Here is a 22199-nt window from a genome sequence, read left to right as displayed (position 1 = left end):
AAGGTGGCGAGAACTCCACCGGCAGAAGGGCTTCCAATCCGACATTCAGGTGGCTCTGTTTTTGCTGGACAGGTGGGTAAATCCAGTTTGGTTTTTCTAAATGCTTCATGACAGTTTCAGGAAGCACGGAAGGGAGGTGGAGGGGACGGGATGAGGAGGAGGGAGGGTCGAGCTAGCCTCCATTTTGTTTGACAATACTTTGAACGTCAACAAGAAGTGACGTCACCCCACATCGCTTACAGCACCTTTAAGTCAGTAGGCGGAGAGTAGGTGGTCTTTTGTGGCTGTTCGAACGCATTTGACCACATGAACATCTACACTATGAAAGCAATCTGGTCTGGTTGACTACCTCTGGAAGTGGTCGAAAGAGCACAAACTTTTTAGACCGTTTACATCTGTTTTTAGAATCGTCCACTTGTGATCCGATCAACCAAAACGCATCTTAATAGGCTACCAGGTGTAAACAGGGTCATAAAGCGATCTAGTTTACGGAGTTAATTAAGTAGGCAGGTGTGCGTCGCAATATTTTGGTCATGTTTTCAATACTAACCATTTGGATTTATCTGGGTTTACTATGGGCTTGTTCTTGTTTGCTGTTTTTTTCCTAGCAAGATCTGGCAAAACGAAAGTCAACGCTCATACCACTTGCCCTGTGGTGAAGGCATCAGCTAACATGACATTAAAATGTTAAAATGTAATGAGTTATATAAAAACACAAACCAACACTAGTGCAGCAGATTAATGGCATATTTCAAGAGAATCGTTCAAATTGGTATAGAAGCATGAAATTTGGCACAGATACTCTCTAAGGGTCACTCTTTGGGAAAAAGGCGCTGGCCATCCAAAAATTCAACATGGCGGCCATTTTTTCAAGATGGCCGCTATTTCTGTCAAATGCTCATTATGTCAATCGTTCAAACAGTGATGTAGGCATAACATTTTGTGAAAATACTCTCTTCAGAATGTTTTTTTTGGAAAACGGTGCTTGTCCCTCAAAAATTCAAGATGGCAACCATTTTTCAAGATGGCAACCATTTTTCAAGATGGCTGCCATTTTTCAAGATGGCCGCCATTTTTCTTGAATCCTTAATTTTTTTTTTTCAAATGGTGATGCTATCATGAAATTTGGTACAAATATTCTTAAAGGAATATTATCATGGAAAAAGATGTGTGCCACTCAAAAATTCAAGATGGCGACCATTTTCAAGATGGCCACCATTTCTGTCAGAGCTCAATTTAATGTGTTAAGGAAGGTTTTGTTTAATAGAGTGAACGTCATTACACAACCAGGGCACACTGGTGACTTCACTGCTGTGGAACTCAGCATGGGATTCAGTGTCAGCTAATCTAGTTTTACTTTCACTGTAGTTCTTGACTAGTAGTAATAGTATAGCTAAGTTTAGTGTCCCTGAACCGCACCCGAATTGACAGGTTGTGCCAGCGTGGGAGAGCCGAGCCAAGGGTAAGCGGGGCAATACATGACTTGTTCATGTATGCTTACCTGGAAGGTGTACAGATCACACGGGACTTAAACGGCACTGGATGAATGATCGGGCTAGGTGTAGGTGACCCGTACCTAGTTGTATCCCATACCTGAATGTGTACTATGTCTATGATTGAGGTGGTAAAAGGATAACCCCTCGGCCTTAATCAGACAACAAACCTCCAAAATGGCAAATGAAAATCCCATGTCAGCCAAGAGGCCAACTGATTGGATGAAATGTTGTCTTTGTCAGACAGACACAAAGGAACCCCTCCAATCACCACCTACCCATCATGTTTCTCAACATGATGGCTATAAAATGATTGCCACCAACATTCCACTCTTTCACAAGATGAACAAAATGCCAATGACCCTGGACCTGGAACGACTGGATGAAGGTGGTGGTATAGAAGCTACTTTGAGAAGGAACCAAGCGAAGTATCACTACAATTGTCGACTTCGGTTCAACAACACAAAGTTACTTCGTGCCCAGAAGCAACAATCCGATGCTCAATGTAGTGAGACAGATGAAGGCCAAACAAAGCATCGCAGAACCATGATGCAGAAAAGTCTAGATGATCAGGTTTGCTTTTTTTGTGATAACATATCTCCTCAATCTGACCTACGTCAGGTAATGACACTGCAACTGAATGACAGACTACATGAATGTGCACAAACACTGTATGATGCTAAATTATTGTCTCAACTAAGTGGTGCTGATGCCATTGCACAGGAGCTGAAATACCATAATTTGTGTCTCATTCATCTTTACAACAGAGAGAAACTCCACCTCAGAAGGCTTGAGAAAGAGTCACAGAGTGAAACGTTTCAACCAGCCATCTTTCTTATGGCTCTTTCTGAACTGGTCATCTATATTGTTGAAACCAGTCTTAATTCTGATGGTCCTTCCGCCTTCCCTCTCGCAGATACAGTGGGGAGAACAAGTATTTGATACACTGCTGATTTTGCAGGTTTTCCCACTTACAAAGCATGTAGAAGTCTGTAATTTTTATCATAGGTACTCTTCAACTGTGAGTGACGGAATCTAAAACAAAAATCCAGAAAATCACATTGTATGATTTTTAAGTAATTAATTTGCATTTTATTGCAAGACATAAGTATTTGATACATCAGAAAAGCAGAACTTAATATTTGGTACAGAAACCTTTGTTTGCAATTACAGAGATCATACGTTTCCTGTAGTTCTTGACCAGGTTTGCACACACTGCAGCAGGGGTTCTGGCCCACTCCTCCATACAGACCTTCTCCAGATCCTGCAGATGTCGGGGCTGTCGCTGGGCAATACGGACTTTCAGCTCCTCCAAAGATCTTCTATTGGGTTCAGGTCTGGAGACTGGCTAGGCCACTCCAGGACCTTGAGATGCTTCTTACGGAGCCACTCCTTAGTTGCCCTGGCTGTGTGTTTCGGGTCGTTGTCATGCTGGAAGACCCAGCCACGACCCATCTTCAATGCTCTTACTAAAGGAAGGAGGTTGTTGGCCAAGATCTCGCAATACATGGCCCCATCCATCCTCCCCTCAATACGGTGTAGTCGGCCTGTCCCCTTTGCAGAAAAGCATCCCCAAAGAATGATGTTTCCACCTCCATGCTTCATGGTTGGGATGGTGTTCTTGGGGTTGTACTCATCCTTCTCCTTCCTCCAAACACGGCGAGTGGAGTTTAGACCAAAAAGCTCTATTTTTGTCTCATCAGACCACATGACCTTCTCCCATTCCTCCTCTGGATCATCCAGATGGTCATTGGCAAACTTCAGACGGGCATGGACATGCTTCGGCTTGAGCAGGGGGACCTTGCGTGCACTGCAGGATTTTAATCCATGACGGCGTAGTGTGTTACTACTAATGGTTTTCTTTGAGACTGTCGTCCCTGCTCTCTTCAGGTCATTGACCAGGTTCTGCCGTGTAGTTCTGAGCTGATCCCTCACCTTCCTCATGATCATTCATGCCCCACGAGGTGTGATTTTGCATGATGCCCCAGATGGACGGAGATTGACCGTCATCTTGAACTTCTTCCATTTTCTAATAATTGCGCCAAAAGTTGTTGCCTTCTCACCAAGCTGCTTGCCTATTGTCCTGTAGCCCATCCCAGCCTTGAGCAGGTCTACAATTTTATCCCTGATGTCCTTACAAAGCTCTCTGGTCTTGGCCATTGTGGAGAGGTTAGAGTCTGTTTGATTGAGTGTGTGTACAGGTATACAGGTAACGAGTTCAAACAGGTGCCGTTAATACAGGTAATGAGTGGAGAACCGGAGGGCTTCTAAAAGAAAAACTAACAGGTCTGTGAGAGTCGGAATTCTTACTGGTTGGTAGGTGATCAAATACTTATGTCATGCAATAAAATGCAAATTAATTATTTAAAAATCATACAATGTGATTTTCTGGATTTCCGTCTCTCACAGTTGAAGTGTACCTATGATAAAAATTACAGACCTCTACATGCTTTGTAAGTAGGAAAACCTTCAAAATCAGCAGTGTATCCAATACTTGTTCTCCCCACTGTTTGTGCAACCTGTACCAGTAGCGTATCCTTTTTTCTAACAGTGGCCCTTCCTCTCTGTGGACTACACCTTGCCGTGGTGGAGAGGCTTGTGTATGAACTCCACTGAACCTGAGAGCTATGCCGGCGGGGATTTTATATCCCTGGCAAGTTTAACTAAGCTGGACAGGTCAAAGAAGAGGAGGCAGACAAAGCAGACATTATAAATATTTGACAGAAATGGTGGCCATCTTGAAAATGGTGGCCATCCTGAATTTTTGAGTGGCACATACCTTTTTCTAAAAGAGTGTTCCTTGAAGAGTATTTCTGCCTAATTGTATGCTTGCATCACCATTTTAACAATTTAAATAATTAAGGCGAGACACTACGGGTGAATAGGGTAAAAATAAAAAAACTAGCAGATATTACCATGAAACTTTCCCAGTTGATTACCTACATTAAGATGAGAAAAAATGTATTAAAAGTTTTCTGTAATTTAATGTTTAAATTAGCAAATTAGGCAATATCTAATTAAATATGCGCTAATTTGTATATATTTAAAAAAATGAAATCTGAGTATTGGATAAAGCCAGATTAAAAATTATTTTTTCATTGTGTTCACATATTAGATGGGGAAAAAATACAGAGGCATTTATGGATATCTACTTTTGTTATCCTGTAAATCATAATATACTGTCAATAGCCTTAAAAAATGATTTTCGCCATGTTTTTTGGAATAAAATGTTATATAAATCAGGCTAGGAATAATATATTTACAGATCCCTCTGTAAATGTCTTCATAATATAACTAGGTACAAGACTGGAAAGATTGGTGTATATAGGTGCTACTGAAGTGGAGATTTCAGACTTGGAGTATGAGAGAAAGGTCATTTTGAGAAAACGGGCTTTAAAGATTTATCATCAGCCAATGAGATCGCGCATTCAGCCCTTTTACTTTCGCGATTGGTTGCTGATAAAAAAGAAATGACCATATTTGGATCCGACAGCATTTTACAGTGAAGAGAGAGCTTTCCAGCGGTGCCTGTGAAGACAGAGAGCAGACAGAGATCGCGGATCGGCGGGAGGATTTACAACGACAACTTTTTTGAATTTACGCGAAATCTACAGACGCAAACAGACAAAGTGTAGTAAAATAAAGATAGAAATGTGTTTTTTGGACTTTTTTTCACCACAGTCTGAAAGAAGACATGTTATTAAAGACAAATATCCAAAAATCTCAAAATTGACCAGAAAAAAAAAACACAATGTTTTTGCCTGCCATGTCTCACCTTAATATTCGACAGGAACAGTGGCCATCTTTAAAAATGGCGGCCATCTTAAATTTTTGAGGGACAAGCATCTTTTTCTATTAACATGTCCTTTAGAGAGTATATTTGTATCAAATTTTATGCTTGGATCACTGTTTGAATAATTGATATAATAAGCATTTAATAGCAATGGCGGCCATTTTTCAAAATGGCCGCCATATTGAATTTTTGAGTGGCCAACGCCTTTTTCCAAAATAGTGGCCCTTAGAGAGTATCTGTGCCAAATTTCATGCTTCTATACCAAAGTAAACGATTTTTTTACTAATCTGCTGCACTACACATTCTCATCTGTGAAAGGTTATCACATTTTTATGGAATTCAAATCTCTGCTGTTTTACAACCAGAAAGTATGCAATGATTTTCATTGTGAATGACAACACAATGGCAGTTCCAAGATGGTTGGAGGACGCGATGATGTGTCTGATGTGGCAAACATATCTATGGTCACTGCCTGCATTTTTCAGGAGTTAATTCAGTTGTAGAATGTGGTTGTGCTTGTGTTTATGCGCTCTGGACAAACTGTCACTCTGTGCATTAGTGGTGGGTTTTTACAGTGTTTCTTTCCGCAGTGCACATCTTTGCTAGAGATGGGTGAGTCACTGAATGATTCATTACATTTTTCAAAAAGACTGATTGTTTTTTAATGACTGCTTTTATGAGTGAATGTTTGGATAGTTATTTCAACAAATTCATTCAAAAGTCTGATTAATTTAGAAAATAAACAAGTTCCTGCTTTTATGAGTGACTGATTGAATCATTTTACTTAACCACTTGATTCAAAAACACAGATTCATTCAGAAATTAAACAAGTGAGTGGCTGTGTCTGAAACCAAATACTCTCATAGTACAATACTTATTTTCCAGTATGTTCTATATAGTATAAATGTGTGTTGCACGAATGTAATCCGGATGTATTACATGTGTCACTGTGACCACTACTCCTCTCCCGTGGCATCATAGCATATTAAAGTGTCCATTGAATGCTCAACTCATAATCTATTCCTTCAATAATACAGAGACATTAATGTACACCATTGTCAAAAGACAAAATGATTCTGATTTGACTGAGTAAAACAGAAAAAGTAACTTGTGTCTAAAAAGCAACTTATTCAGGGCCGTGCAGAGACCTTTGGAGGGGCAGGTGCTCAAAGTATAAAAGGGCACACATGGAACAAGGCTTTAATAGGCTGTGCTCAAAATATCAATCCAGCAATATATCAATAAGGATGATTCTGTATCGATACGGCAGCAAATGCTGTGATGCAGGTTTGAAAAAGAAACAGAACAGAAAAGACAATTTTAAGTTTAAAAGTTAAAAAATAATGTGCACCTATTAAAAGTCGCATGGCATGAAAATTTCCCTTTTTGAGTTTTTTTAACATTAACATGAGTTCCTCTAACCTGCCTATGGTCCCCCAGAGGCTAGAAACGGCGATAGGTGTAAACCAAGCCCTGGGTATCCTGCTCCGCCTTTGAGAAAATGAAAGCTCAGATAGACCAATCTGGAATCTTCCCCATATGTTGTCATACAGGGAAAGGTTACCTCCCCTTTCTTTGCTTTGCCCATCCAGAGAATTTAGCAGCCCATGAGAAAATGAGCTACGACCGTGCAAGCGCGATATATAGCCTATATGACAGAGTGGACAGCAGGTGTTGAGTAGAGGTAAATCTTCAGGAGTAAATCATGGGTTATGTGTAACATGACTTCAATATACGTGGACATGGAGAACTTTGTCATTAAAAAATGAGCCAGAGTACAGTCTTCTCTAAACTAGTTACTTAGTTAGATTACTGATATAGATGCTAATACAGCTTTAGAACGATAGCAAATCTGAGCAACATAAAAAGCCAACAACGTAGGCTAGCGTTAGCTACATGATAATAACTGTAACAGTATACATAAACCAACTAAAGTACTGTAACCAGACACAATATTTGAAACTAACCATTCGGAGAGTCCTGTGCAGCCGCTGAGTTGCAACTTCTTCAGGTGCTTCTGTATGAGACATATAACATATATGAGATATATTAGCTGATTAAACAATTGTTACGTGACCATGACAAGATGTAAAGAATGCTGACAGTGTTTGGAACTGGCTCACTAGCTAGCTCACTGACCAGCTTCTGCCCAGGCTGACTGCTACAAGAAAATAAGAGGGAGATGCTCACAGCTGCTGCACACCAAGAGCTGCAGGTGGAAAAAATAAGATACTGGTAAGCCTTACAAGTTGTGATAATTATTTTAAGGCACTCTACGTTTTTTAAATAAATACTGTAATAATAATAATAATAGTTCAAAGTATGAATAGTTTTTAGTCAAATAACATAAAAAGACCAGACCCCTCGACGCCCGTGAAACTTTTCTCCCTAAAACAGCTAACGTTACTTCTACAGGCTACTTACACACAGCAAAATAAACAACATCTCTGCATGTTCTCTTCACAACGTTCTTGTAAAATGATAATAATAAGTAAACAAACATCAGAATCACTTCTCTGAGAATGAAACACCACTTACCAGCAGCCGCGGTGTTGAAGATAGCCTCTGGTAGTGCGCGCGAAATTAAAAAAACTGCGCGTGCGGCGTGAGGAATCGTCCCGGATGAGTTCGTCAGGTGAAAGGTCATCATGTAGGTAATTTTATTTACGGCTAAATTATAATTCATTAATTGTACTAATAGTTAGATTGGACAGGCATCCACAAAAGGGCTTTAGTTACAAAAAAATGTGAAGAAATTTTGCCTTGACAAAAGGGCACTTTGGGCACGAAGGGGCAAAGGTGCAGGGTCTTGTTTACTCAACTGTATAACAGCAATATATCCAACTGTGGCCTCATTGCAGTACTTCTGCCCGTGAGATAGTCAATTGCTTATTATAAAACGCCTAAAAAAATACAGATCACATCAGACATCAGATCAAAATCACATCTAAGTGACATTTTGTCACATAATAACCCCTCAATTTTTCTCCACCTTTTTGCTTCCATTACTTCCAAGTTAAATGGTGAAATACATTTTTGAAATATTCTGTAGCCTCTCAATTAATATGAGCTCACAAAAACAGCATGCATAATAATTATAACAGAATAAAAACAAGCTGTTAAAAACAGTTGGAGAGTGTTGCATGTCACACCACAGGACATCAACTTTCCTGTAGTGTTTCACAGAAACTAATACACATATTTTTCAAGTTTTCCATCATGTTCTTTCACCACTTCCGACCTCCTGTGTTATTTGGAAGGGCAAAGGTATTCAAATGCAAAGTTAATTCTTCAGCAAAAGTGTTGTAAAAACATATCACACATGCTGATGGTTGATTGTTAAGCTCTTTGAGGTTCAGTAAATGAGGCTATTAATGATTCAAAGCAGTTTCTGATACAATGAAGCCGCTGGAGCTTTGAAGGATAAAAGCAGCGATGTCCTCATCACTGAAATGGCGTTGACTGCGCTGATATTTGCTCAGAGAGACAATTCTAGGTCTGGGAAGTCTGAAAATGCTCCTGTGAGGCTCTCTGTCTGCTCTGAAAGTCTCCCAATGTCATTACAAAAAGTAATTTATACAACACTTTAAAAGGATGGCGAATGAGCTTGCAAATTGGATCCCTTTGAAAACAACTTGCTGGTATTTTTTTCCTCTCTCGGACAGATTCAAAAGAAATATGGATGAATAAAAATTAAGTTTCGATCTTAGATTAAAAAAATTATCAAAGTCAACAATAACAATGGCTGCTCTCTTGTTCCGTTTAACTTCAGCATGAGCACTGATCACAACGTGAGCTCCCTTGTTGTTTTCTTGGTGAAGCACTTCTTTTTGACTCTAATTTAACCTGACATCAGGAGCTTCTTACACAACCCTGCTCTCAATCACAATTATTAATGACCAGCACAGAGTCAGGGAGCTGTCAACATGTGTGCTGTTTGGCAATGTGCATGCAATAAAGCACTAAAACATCTCCAGTACCACTACCTCTTAGTCTTATTAGCCAGAAACAGCACTGAATAATTCAAAGAAAAGCAGAGGTAAGCACTGTTTCCAAATCTGAAACACATTTAAGGAACAAGACAAGCAAGAAAGCAAAACCCAATCCGTTCAAATCTCACAGCTCTGTTTAAAAAAAATGCCAGCCACACAATTATTCCTTTTTAAACCAGTATACCTGAAAATCAGAAAAGTACAGGCTGTGGTGATAGACTATATGCAAACTCAAGACTTGTTTTCACCTTTCATTTTCACCTTCTCGAGTCACTTAATTCACAGACTCCTCTCACACCCCGATACACAAACAAGACAGGTATCTCTCAACTAACATACACACACCATAACACTTGATCATGAAAAGCAGACACAAAAAATAATAAGCTGTCCTTGACTGAGTAGTTTTCATGAGACTAGTTGAAGCATGCACAATTTTAAAGGGGTGGTAAAACACCTTTTTTCTAAGGCTTGATCGTGTTTGTGGGGTGCACTGTAACATGTGTTCATGCTTCGTTTTTTAAAATTCGCATTATTTTTCACATATTTAACCATTATTCTACACTGCTCTGTCCCAGAGCCATAGAGAGAGAAGAGTTGCGACACTCGTTGAACTCACTAGCGGGGTGGTCACGTGGTTCATGTAAGCCTGTAAAGTTCCACACACAGGTCGCGCTGTCATGTTCTTCTATCGGGACTGACAGCAGCGATTGCGAAATTTAATGGTAAATATAAATAAAACACATACACAAGTCCTTGTTTGACTATTATTGCATATTTTTAAATGTCAGTTTTACATTTGGAGTGATAGGGTGACAACTGAAAGCTATATAGCCTATATACGGTAAGTATTACTTAGATACGTTTTGGAGGGAAAGCTTCACGTTCGTGTTAGCATCGGTAGAACAGAGAGGGATTAAGAAAGCAGGGTAGCTAGGGTGACCACCATCAAACAAACCAAATGTGGGACGATGTGGAACATTTTTCCAACACTAAAACATAAACCACCCCCGTGTTTCTGCACCCTTCAGACTGATTACCTTTATAGTTTTATTATTATTATTATATAATGTCTAACTTAATAAAAACATTTGAATTCTGCCTTTCAGCTGATAAAAATTCTTTGTTCTTCAGTCCTTTCCAGAAAACACCATTAGCCTACATCACAATGTAACATAACGTCTTTATTTGACATGTCATTTGAATTCAGCATCACTGAGCCCAAAGGCAGCGGCATCATGCAGATCACCATTTTATAAACAGATCTGACCAAGTCCAATTAAAATCCAACAAAGTAAACAATGAACAAATAAAATATAAAACAACATGAAATTAGATCATTGACAGTCTTATATATTAAGAATATATTAAACCAAAAACTTTCATATTTTTAGAAAGGATGTGAATTAAAACCACCACAACACGTTGATAAATTCTGTTGAATTAAATAGTTTAATTTAATTAATTATTAATTATTTAACATTATTTTATTTAATGTTTTCCTGACAGGAAACACGTGGAACGAATCACCGCTCCACATTTTGATTGACAGCTGTCACAACCTACTAGTGACGGTGTTTACTCCTTTCCTTTCAACCATTGTATAGGATTTTAAAAAAGGCTGTTGTATTTGTACTTCTGACGAAGCGCTGTTAAATAGCCTATAGGTGAAAAAATACACTGCAAAAAGAAGAAATAAAATGCTTTCTTAAAAAGGCAAAAGAATGCATGCACGTTTTCTTAATATAATAATTAAAAACCAATAGACGGATGAAAATGCGGGACATATTCTCAATATGCGGCGTGTGGGACAAGGGGTGAAAATGCTGTGCGGGACAACGCAAAGCAGGGCGGGTGGTCACCCTAAGAGTAGCTAGCAACAGTCCATTCAGCATTTAGTGTCCAGTCCTTTTCTTCTGATGAGGCATGAGTTGACCACAAACCAAGATAATTTTAAGACTAACCCATGCACAAAGTATCAAATTAATGTAAGAACAACAACTCATTACGCTTGGATGAATGAATGCAATAGTATTTTTTTTATTAAACAATGAGTGAGACAAGAAAAAGACAACAAGAAAAAGTGTGTGTGGTCATCAAGTTTATGAATTTCAGGAGAAGTTGAAGAACATCACAACCACTCTCTGTGATGTTCAATGGTGTCATGTTCATTGGTTACAACTAATATTTTATAGATCAGTGGTCATACCATGGTTTGCTGTGCAGCTTTTGGATGCTCCAATCCTTCTGAGAAGGGTTACCAAATTTATGGCTTCCCCAAAGACCAAGAGCGCAGGAAAAAATGGATGGCAATGGTCAGCCGTCAAAACCTGCAAATGACAGGGTCCAGCTACAGAAAACTATGTCATGTAAGAAATGTTCACACAGGTGACATCACTTACTAGCATTTCAAAGGGCATCATATTTGTAAATGTAGAGAATTATGACTTCTCAATGATATTTGAAGTACAATGGAAACTGACCTTACAAGCCTACCATACCATGCTGTGCCAACCATATTCATTCATCGGCCTAAGCCGAAGAGAAGGAAATCCCCTTCAGTGAGGGTGCCTCCAGCACCAATCAAAACTACAATGGACCACACATATTACAAAAAAATTAAATTCGGTATAGTACATGCAGCGAACAATATTCTCCATTTCATATAATTCAATGATTATTCATATTAGTAAACCCAGCTTCAAAACAACCAGTGGACAGGGATTCTCCGAGGATTTGCATACAAAATGTTAGGGGTGTAACAATATATCATGTCACAATATATTGCAAGACAAAAATGCAACAATATGTATCGTGGCTAGTTCACCCAAAATAAAAATTACCCTGTGAGAAAAAAATTGAACCTTACTGGTTGCCATGGATGTATTTGGCCTCTCCATTCCCGGCACACCGTCCACAGCCTCCAGTCTCCTCTCATTTCAGCAGCCATCGCCAGCACCAGCCGCCACCACATGCAGCAGAGCACAAATCAGTAGACAAGCGCTGTATTGTAGGTCAATGCGTTTCCCTACTCATAGAAGAAATTAGTCACACTGTTTAATAAACATTTTATTCAACCTTAATGATCCTATAGAAGATTTCAGGCAGTTTCTCTTTTTTTTTTAAATAAAATATTTTACAGTCTTTTATTTCACTTTGTGAAAAGTTTCTGGCTTTGTTCAGGCAAAGATGCACCTTACACTTTTCACAGTAGACATGTGAGAAGAGATTGTTGGTGCAGTGCTTGCATATGTCAGGTCTCCCATGTTGGAAAATGATCAATGCCACCCCATCTTACATAAAAAAAAAAAATCACACTGCAGCTTGGCCATGTATGGGATGTTGTTGGATTGATTTATTGAAAGAATACCCAAAATGTATTTTAAGATGGCATTTCAGGCATTAATTAAATCATCAAAATAGTGTGTGGTTGTATTGTGGTGGGAAATATGTAGATTTCATTACAGAAATGTTACATGAAAGTTCAGGGATAAAGCACCCATAAACCTGCAGTATCAAATTTGATACACGCATTTTTTGCTTGATTAAACTGTAATATAGATAATGAATTGTTAGGTAATTATGTATTGTTTCATTACAGAAACTATTCATTTGAAACAATTAGTAACAATAGAAATGTTATTCTTACTGTAACTTCTTGAAAACGAGCAAAGGTTTTCCTGCAAATCGCGTGTGGATGTTTTAATGACGGCGACCATATTAAATATATTAAAGGCCAAAAAAAAGCTTTTTAGGCCATGGGCCAAGTCTGTTATTCTCCTTTAGTTTTCGATTTGATAGATCTCCTCCAGGGAACTGGTTCATTTTTTATAATTAGCTATATAAATTGTTGTTGAGCACATTACTGCTTGTTTCCAACGTCAATTGTTGCACATTAAAAATATAACGTAGATATAATCTCGCTAGCTAACCACAAAATGTTAGCCGATTCAATCAGTCGTCTACCAAGATAAAAAAATATATAGAATTAAGTTTTGCATATACAAATAAGATAAGTATGCATCATAAAGGGCCTCTGATAAAATATAGACAGTGGACCATTCAACATTGTTAGTAATTTAATAAACTTACCTCAGAAGTTAGCCTACTCCACGGCCAGCAATGGAAATCTCCACGCGTTGAATGAATTGTTTCGAACTTCCGGGAACTTTACGAGGCTGCATACCCCGGAAGTAGGCGGCAAAAAGCTTTACAACGGAGTCCTATGGGAGTGTCGCCACTCTGTTTTCTCTACCACTCTGCTCTGTCCCTCCTTGTGAAAACGGTCGGATGATTTCCTGGTTCTAAGAAGCCCCGCCCTCAAAAATACGCAATGGGCTCAGATTGGTTTGCTGGACCACTGTGTTGTGATTCGCTAACCGCCAAGTGCACGTTGTTTCGGAAACGCCCCTTACCCTCACCGGTAGTTTGTGCTTCAGTAAACAACGGCGTTAATATTCCCATACCAGTTTGAGCCCGAATCAGACCCAGAGAATGTTAGTTGAGAGGATCGAGCAGAACCTGTTCAAGAACGGCTGTTAAAGGACGTTTCAGAAAGGTATGTTTTTTTTTAAGACTGCAGATCTATTGTGATCGCTATATGACACTGTTACTTTTGTATATTTAAAACGATTGTAGCTAAATATCTGTCGCCGGAACTATTAACCCAATACGAACACTAAACATCGGCTTTATAACAGTAGCCAAATCAAACACAAACCATGTTTAGCATGCCTGTAGATAAACAATACATAAAAGCTATAATCAAAGAATAATTTACAGTGATCACATAAACGACAACAACCACGAACATTCAAAGTTCGCTGCGCTGGTGATATTAAACACAAGTTTGTAGGCTATGTGTTTGTCGGATAAGTATGAATTAACGTTAGCATTTAACAAACTGGTTTGTGGAGACAAACAGCGTTGTCCTTCGTTTACTTGCTCGCTACGATGTACAATTAACAATACAAACTATTACAGGAAAACTCATCAACGAAAAAATAATACTTACATGTTGTGGCTCGTAAACAACAGCTTCTGTTTTTAAAGTTGGAACTGCTCGATCTTTCAGGACAAGCCGTTGTGTGAATCCTGCATTGTAACTCGTGTAGATTGAGGAAGCTTTTCTCCGGAAAATGTGCAGCACAGAGAGCGACATTTGGATTATAATTATGAGGGACCGAGTTAAAAATAAATTGTAACCGTCCTTAGGAAGACTGAACAAAGTGGACCTGCAATCTGGGTGAAAATAACAGCGTTTCGACGGCATAGCGGCAACGGCACTCTACTACCACAACAACTCTTCTCCAAAGCAACATAAAATGGCATCGCCCCCTCTATGTATTGTGTTCCCAGAGGAGGGGTTTATGTAAATATTGGGCTTAGTGATGTCAGCAAGCCCACAGGAATGTCGTGTAGTCCCTATTGACCTATGGCTAAGCCACGCCCTCAAACGCGATGAGCCAATCACAGTGCGCATAGCTAACCCAATACACTCGGACATTCTCTGCTTCCACATCCATTGAAATGCATTGCAGTTAGTCAGTTTTCATTCGTTTTTATCTGTTTTTCTTGTCATTTTAAGTTTAAAATGGTCAAACGGTGTGCATGGGGTACATTCAACTCCAACACTAGGTATCCTGAGAGGCTGGGCGACAGTGTGTATTTTTTACCCTTTCCCAAGTCACATCTCAACCGAGATAAGTGTCTGCCCTGGATTAATTTATGCGGTAACTTAGACCACAACACCAACTAAACGTGGATAAATTAAACAAGGATGTCTACATCTGTTCTGTAAGTCAACAACGTATTTGAACGTTATCTTTAACATCTCTAATGTAACGTTAGCCTAGCTTCTAGCTGCGTTGCAGTTTGACAAGAGTACAGTTTGACAAAAGCACAATGTTGTGTTTTACACAAATATAAGTAGGCTAAACACTTTGCAGTTTTAATGATGTCCTGTATGAACAAAATGGAGTATGTTTTTATGTTTCCACTGTTCGATCGCGATCGCGCCTCTCTCTCTCTGACACACACATGCTGCGTTCACAGCGAAAGGCGAATAGCTTTTCATCGACCTTCTCAACATAAAATGATTAATATAACCCTCCAATGCATAGCTAAGGCCCTTTTGGTGACTTTGAGATGATATATAATCTTTCTGTCTCCAAAAATCATCAATTGCCTCCTGTGAAATGTCTCCTACTGTGACAGCTGCCATAGCGCCTGTTACCAAATGTTGACTGTTTGTCCGAGTGAGTGGAGGGGGCGTGGCTTAGCCATAGGTCAATTGGCCGTTTCTGTAGTTCTTAGAAATTGAATTCTTTAAAAGCAAATATCTCCCTTTGCTTTAAACTTTGAACGTTGTAACTTTGCAGATGTTGTTTATGCTCAAACAGCAACATTACACACTAACTAAAGTTAGAAAAGTGAAATCGTGTTTTACCACCCCTTTAAGGTGACGGTGAATTAAAAATCAAACATGTCTAATGAGGTTACTATCACACAAGCCTATCACAATTATAACAAAAATCACCTTTGGCTCTCCTTAATTAAGTATATTTTAATTATCATTTCTTGCGTGATGTGTAGTTGTTGTTTTTATTTGGTAACCAATTGTGCAATTGTAACCATATTTAGTCAATAAAAATCATCATTAATCATTAATTAGGTTTATCAATAAATGTGGCACATTTAGAGGCATTCTCGAGTCCTTTTCAAGGCTTAGATCAGCCAAGCCTACTGTACAGCAACTTCCCAGCAGATGTGAAGTTTTCCCAATTATACAAAAGACAGTGTGATGATAGCAATTCACCAGTTTTGCCTGTGTTGCTCTATACCATATGCAAGATTAATGTGCAAGCAAAAATATACTACATAGTATGCATTTCTGGGCATCGATTTGATCCCTGCAGGTACAAGTTCATACATCTTTCTAATTCACATACAGACAGACAAATCCCAAAACAAATGGTGCACATCATTGCTCACTTACAGTACTTATGCCAAGTATCTGTACAGTTATGATAACACTGTCATTCACTGATTGCACAATTTTAAACCTAGAACTCTGTTAGCATGTCTCTAAACCAAGTAAACACTTTTGAAAAAGACGTGCACTTCAAATCTTAAAAGTATATATAGTTATAATTAATTATAATTTAAACTGTAGTGTGTCATTTGTTAAGTTTATATAAATAAACAAAATTGTCATCTTTACAAGTGTAAATATATTTAAATACATGACATACAAGTTTCAATAGAAATGACATTAAAGTATATTTCAAATCCCCATAAATTAATGTCAGTACATTCAACAGTACCATATTTCAAAGACAAATGAAGTAATTATGAACTTAAACACTATATGTAGGCTACTTAAGTCCTTAAGTGGGTCTAAAAACTGTCTTAGGTTCAACTAATTGCATTTAATATAAATTTAAACTAATAATACTGAAGGGTGTGGATTTTGGAATAAACTGCTGCTTCAATGTACAGGGTGTGTTTGCCCCCTCACATATACTAATGTGCCACAAACAGGACTTTAATATCACCAACCATTCCCATGTTATTACGGTGTATCCATATAAATGGCCCACCCTGTATATGTAATAGGCTAAGTGATTATAATCAAGGTATTCATCAATATTTTACCTCATGAGTTGAATGACTTCTCTAGGCTTCTGAGATTTTACTTTGTTATAGAAGTTACCAGTGTGATTACTGAAATGTTCTTTTCATGTATTCTCTAATGTCTGTATTTGATATGAATGCAGTAACAGTGCTTGCTCGGCTTCCAGAAATGAAATATGTAAAGATGTTTTGTTTTGTTAAGAAAGGTCTTCAACATGTGCCAATACCTACATCTGTTTTTCTAGGGTACCCTGACGACTATAAGTCACAGGAGTCATTGAAGTCTATAGTTTAAGGGAACCTTTCTCAGTTAAAACCTTAGACTAAAGTGTAGCTCTCCTTGAGAGAAAGAAAGCATTATTTTGATGTTTTGAGACGACTCTCCTGTTTATAGTTAGAGCCTGGCCAAATCCAACCTTGGAAAAGCTGTGTGTTGGTGTGTGTTTGTAAGTGTGCGAGTTAGTCTTTTTGGTTGCAGGATTGACCGAGTTGTTGTTCTGGACATGTTGGCGCCCAGCAACCCAAATCTGAAAACTGGAAGGTCACGACGTGCCTAACTTCAGGGTCCGAGTGTCCGCTGCATAATCGATGGAGATATGCTTCAGTCTATCTGTACATGTGTGGAAAATTACTATGTTTATCTATTTCTTAGTCAATCAGAATCATTCAACCTGAAGCAAGGACTTGGCTTAGACCTTGGTGAAGGGTATAATTGCTGTGATCTTTGTAACTGTAAGCGGGGCGGCCTACGAACTCCCGCGTGAGTTTTGAAGCTGACTTCTGCTGATGAAATTGCAAACTACCTTCAGTAAATCTTTTCTTTAATTTATTATAATTCTGACTCCGGGTCTTCATTCATCATATCTGGTTCTGGGTCTCTGACTGTAAAACTAAATTTTCATTTGATTGCAATTAGGCTAAGTGTCCGAAAAACTTTGCATTCAGTTCGCAACCAAGTATTCTCGAGTATATTAGTATATTATTTCCACAATAAGCTCACTTTTAAACGTGTGCCTGAAGTCAAGTCAAGTCAAGTCAACTTTATTTATATAGCGCTTTTCACAATACAGATCGTATCAAAGCAGCTTCACAGTATTAAATAAAATAGTACATCAGTGTTTGTTTCTGGTGTAAAACATCCACGTTTGGTAATGCTGATCAATAGCACTGTTGAATCGATTAATCAAATTAAGTATCCCCAATTTGTGTACTTTTACACAATGAAAAGGATACTTTAAAAGGGATAGTCCACCCAAAAATATCTGTCATCATTTGCTCAGGTGAGTCTGAGAGCACTTTCAATGGATGGAAAAGAGCAGCTTAAATCTTCTTTTCTGTTTGATGGAACAAAGAAAGTCATATAAATTAGGAACTAAATGAGGTTGAACGGTGATAGAATCTAACTTATGTTTAGCTTACAGGACAGAAAAGTACTAAAAACTGAAAAGTCATTATCAAAACAATCTCCTTTCACACGGATCTGCAAAAACGACTAATGGTGTGCACACACCAAAACGCTGCTTCATTTCAATAAACTGACCACTACATTGAAAAGAAATTAGGCTACAGCAATTTTCTCTAAACTAGGAATAATGGTTAATTTTATACTGGTTACTTTTCTGAAATAGGATATCCTTTATGACGACAAATGCGAAGGACGCAGCCTTTGAAACGAGACACGGGCGCTAATACGCATGCGCAAGTTGTCACGGTTTCCACAGAATCACGTTTTTGTAGTTTACTCGAAGACGACGCTAACGTTTTCAAGAGCTTTCACTTTGAAACCTTTGAATGCGTTTTCAGGCCCCCAAAACGCAGTTGTTGTGTACTGGTGTTGTGTTTTTAGTTGAAAACGGTGTCGTGTAAATGCCCCCTTTAATTTTTAGGTGAACTGTCCCAATAGCACTTAGATATCACATGACGTGCTCCTCTCGCCTCCTTTTCTCTGCCCCACTGTGAGTATGATGTAGGAGGGTTTGGGTAATTATGTGACCAATGAACACACATTTTGGAAAAGATACTGAATCTAAGAGGGCTGCCCTCACAACCATTCCTGCAAATTTTCTCCTCTAAAAAGATGGATCCGCCAGAGCCTGGTAATGGTAGATTGCTGGTCTAAAATAGTTCATGATTCGAATTTTTTATTTCCCACAGAGCCCAACAATTTTCTCTGTCTTCCTCCGCTCACTGCTGGATGTAATAAGATGCTGGCATACTGCGTTGGCATGGGTTCCTCATTTCCTTTAAAGTATGCAAACTATGGCATATCGAGTTATTCGCCGGCACTCTTATTAACAACAATGCGATGCAAACCAGAAGAGAGAGAATGTGAAACTCAAGCACCCCGTCATTAAGTTCATTATGGATGCCAACATCATTTAAATTCAAGCAGGTATACTTACATCCACTGTCCTCAGTTCCTCTAGTCTAAAGCACTACAGGAGCGTGCTGGCCCTCCCCAGGGGACTGATGCCAGGCACGGCATGCATAAGTAATACCCTGTGTTCTGAATCTTCACACAGAACAATTACTCTTTCCAGGAGAGTTCTGTGTCATTAAAACTGAAATGTGTGTGTTTATTGTAAATACATTAAAATTCATCTTGCCTCTTGCCACTTAAACTGTCAGTTATAATTGTATGGTTGCTGCAGAGCAAAAAGAGGAAAAAATACCAACATTCTTCATAGTTAAATGGCACCTCAATAATGAATATTAATAAAAGGTTTTAAAAAAAAGTTTGAGTTTTACATTTGGAACCACCAAATTAATTCAGTGAATTGTCATCAGCCTTATGATAAATCATTCAAAACAGTCAAGGTGACCCTGGTGTGAATTAATAACAGACTGGAACCTGTAGTGAACCCCTACATGTGTTTGTGGAAACTAATACATATTTCACTGTTGTTACAGTCATAATTAGAAACTAACCACCCTACTTCCCCAACCCCAAATTTTAATAAACTCTTAATATGATAATAACCTACAACTCAGGAGCACATGGGCTCCAGCATAGTCTGGTTCTCCATCTGTCTTTCTCACACATCCAGATAAACACACACACACTCACACTCCTCTGTTCTATTTCCATATCAAACAGGGCTTGTTTTGCTCCAAACTTCCATGTTTACTTGCCTCCACTTGCAGGTGGTGTGTCAAGTCAGTCAGATGAAAATGAAGAGACGAGCAGTGTGTTTGAGTACATGTGCGCAAGTAGGGGCTTTATCTTAATATTCAGAAGTTTTGCTGTGCAAAAACAACATCAGAGTTAACTTGGTTACAACTCGGAGAACATGGATTAATCAAGATGGAAAGAGAAAAAACAAAATATATGTACCTATGATTTCCAAAAACATTTAAAGGGATAGTACACCGAAATTTTTTAATTTTGTCAACAATTTATCACCCTCATCCACACCTGTATTATTTTTTTGTGAATAACTAGCCTCTAAGTACTAGCCTTTGGGGTCTGTAAGAAGTCTCTTATGCTCAGTTGCTCACCCAGGCTGAATTTATTTGATCAAAAACACAGTAAAATACAGTTTAAATTACATTTTAAAATAACTGTTTTCTATTTTAATGTATTTAGGGGTTCATGCACGTAGCGCTGAAACCCAACTGTAATTGTTAAAATTTCCAAGGTTCAGCAAGGATCACTTTGAGGGCTGGTAGTACTCACACCGTCTACAACTTCACCAAGGCTCGCCCTGATCGGCCTGACGGGGGTGCTACAGCGGTGAAAAGTGCAAAATCGCTAGTAACTCTTATTGTCAATATTATAAAAAAAATTTAAGTTTCGATTCATGGTCTCTAAGGCCCACCAAAACATTTGAAGTGGGAGGAGCCACTTTTACAAAAATGGCTATAACTCATGAAAGAAATTAGATATTTTCACCAATCTCGGCGCACCCATGTAAGAGCTCATTCTGTAGTCGTGTGAAAAAGCAACGGTGAACATGAAAAAAAACCATGAAAATGACTATAACCACCCAACCGTTAGTCCGATTGACTTGAAAATTGGCTTGCAGTGTGTTTGTCCAAGGGCGATTTCGTATTCAGCCATTGTTAATAATTAAAAAAAAAAAAAAAATTTACCCTTTGAGTAGCTATAACAGGGTCATTTAGAAAATGGGCGTGGCAAAATATACTCAAAACCCAATAAATCCTAAACGAAAACTCAAAACTTCACGAAATTAGGTGAAAACATGTAACATATGATTCTAAAAAAGCATGCAGACTTTTATGGAGATCGGATGGCAAAGCTGAATTTTCAGCATCATTACTCCAGTCTTCAGTGTCACATGATCCTTCAGAAATCATTCTAATATGCTGATTTGCTGCTCAAGAAACATAACTGATCAATATTTTTGTGGAAACTGGGATAATTTTTTCATAAATCTTTGATGAATAGAAAGTTCAAAAGATAATTTATTTGAAATAGAAGTATTCGTGTTGTCAACCCAATGCCTTGCATCATCTGAACTCTTCTCACAGTCATAGTTCACAGTTCGCATGTTTCTGCTCGAGCGTTCCTGTTGACATTTGCAGATCTGATTTTAAAATACACTCCTGTGAAATTATGAGTTGTCATCACATGTCCACAGAAGTGTTGCTTTACCGTGTGACCTATACGGGGAAGAAGGGCCAAGAAGCACTTTAGAAGATATTTCATGATAGAATTACCAATGAATAACTAGAAAACTGATGCATGTACAGTCCAAACAAACATGCTGGGACATTCAGCCCAAAACATCTGGCGATGAAGCTCTGACGTGTGTGTAGTGGTAGTCAAACTGCTGACTATATTTCTAGGTAACATTGGACTCTCTCCAAAGACCAGGCCTTACAACTCACCTTGGTAGTTTTGATTTTGTTCCCGGAACTGCAGGACCAGCCGGTGAGGTCAGGCAATACTTTACACTCTTCGCCATTTAAGCATGGCTCCATTTGACACCACCACTTCATCCGCACGATTGATGCTGAGAGGGAATTAAAAGAAAAGTGGGTGAAATGCAGGAGCAACATCCAGTACCACCAAGAAACTGATGATTTCAAAAAAAAAAAATTGTTTTTGAAAGAAGTCTCTTATGCTCACTAAGGCTGCATTTATTTGATTTAAAATACTGTAAAAAGCAATACTGTGAAAAATTATTACAATTTAAAATAACTATTTTAAAATGTAATTAATTCCTGTGATGGTGAAGCTGATTTTTCACCATTAATCCAGTCTTAAGTGTCTTTAGAAATCATTCTAATATGATGATTTTATTGCTCAAGAAACATTTCTAA

At 38.4% G+C, this 22199-nt stretch overlaps 1 long non-coding RNA gene across 1 annotated transcript; it reads right to left on the bottom strand.

Moving 5' to 3' along the window:
• Window positions 1-11295: 11295 nt before the first annotated feature.
• Window positions 11296-13423, bottom strand: LOC308703096. Its single transcript, XR_014031678.1, has 3 exons — window positions 12148-13423; window positions 11762-11867; window positions 11296-11608 (listed from the first exon to the last, which is right to left on the bottom strand). It is a non-coding gene; the product is annotated as an uncharacterized lncRNA (long non-coding RNA).
• Window positions 13424-22199: the final 8776 nt, after the last annotated feature.

The sequence above is a fragment of the Scardinius erythrophthalmus genome (assembly GCF_964197995.2).
Source record: "Scardinius erythrophthalmus genome assembly, chromosome: 15".
In the NCBI taxonomy this organism is placed as follows: Eukaryota; Metazoa; Chordata; class Actinopteri; order Cypriniformes; family Leuciscidae; genus Scardinius; species Scardinius erythrophthalmus.
The sequence above is the reverse complement of the archived record's forward strand: the minus strand, read 5'-3'. Positions and strand labels throughout refer to the sequence as shown.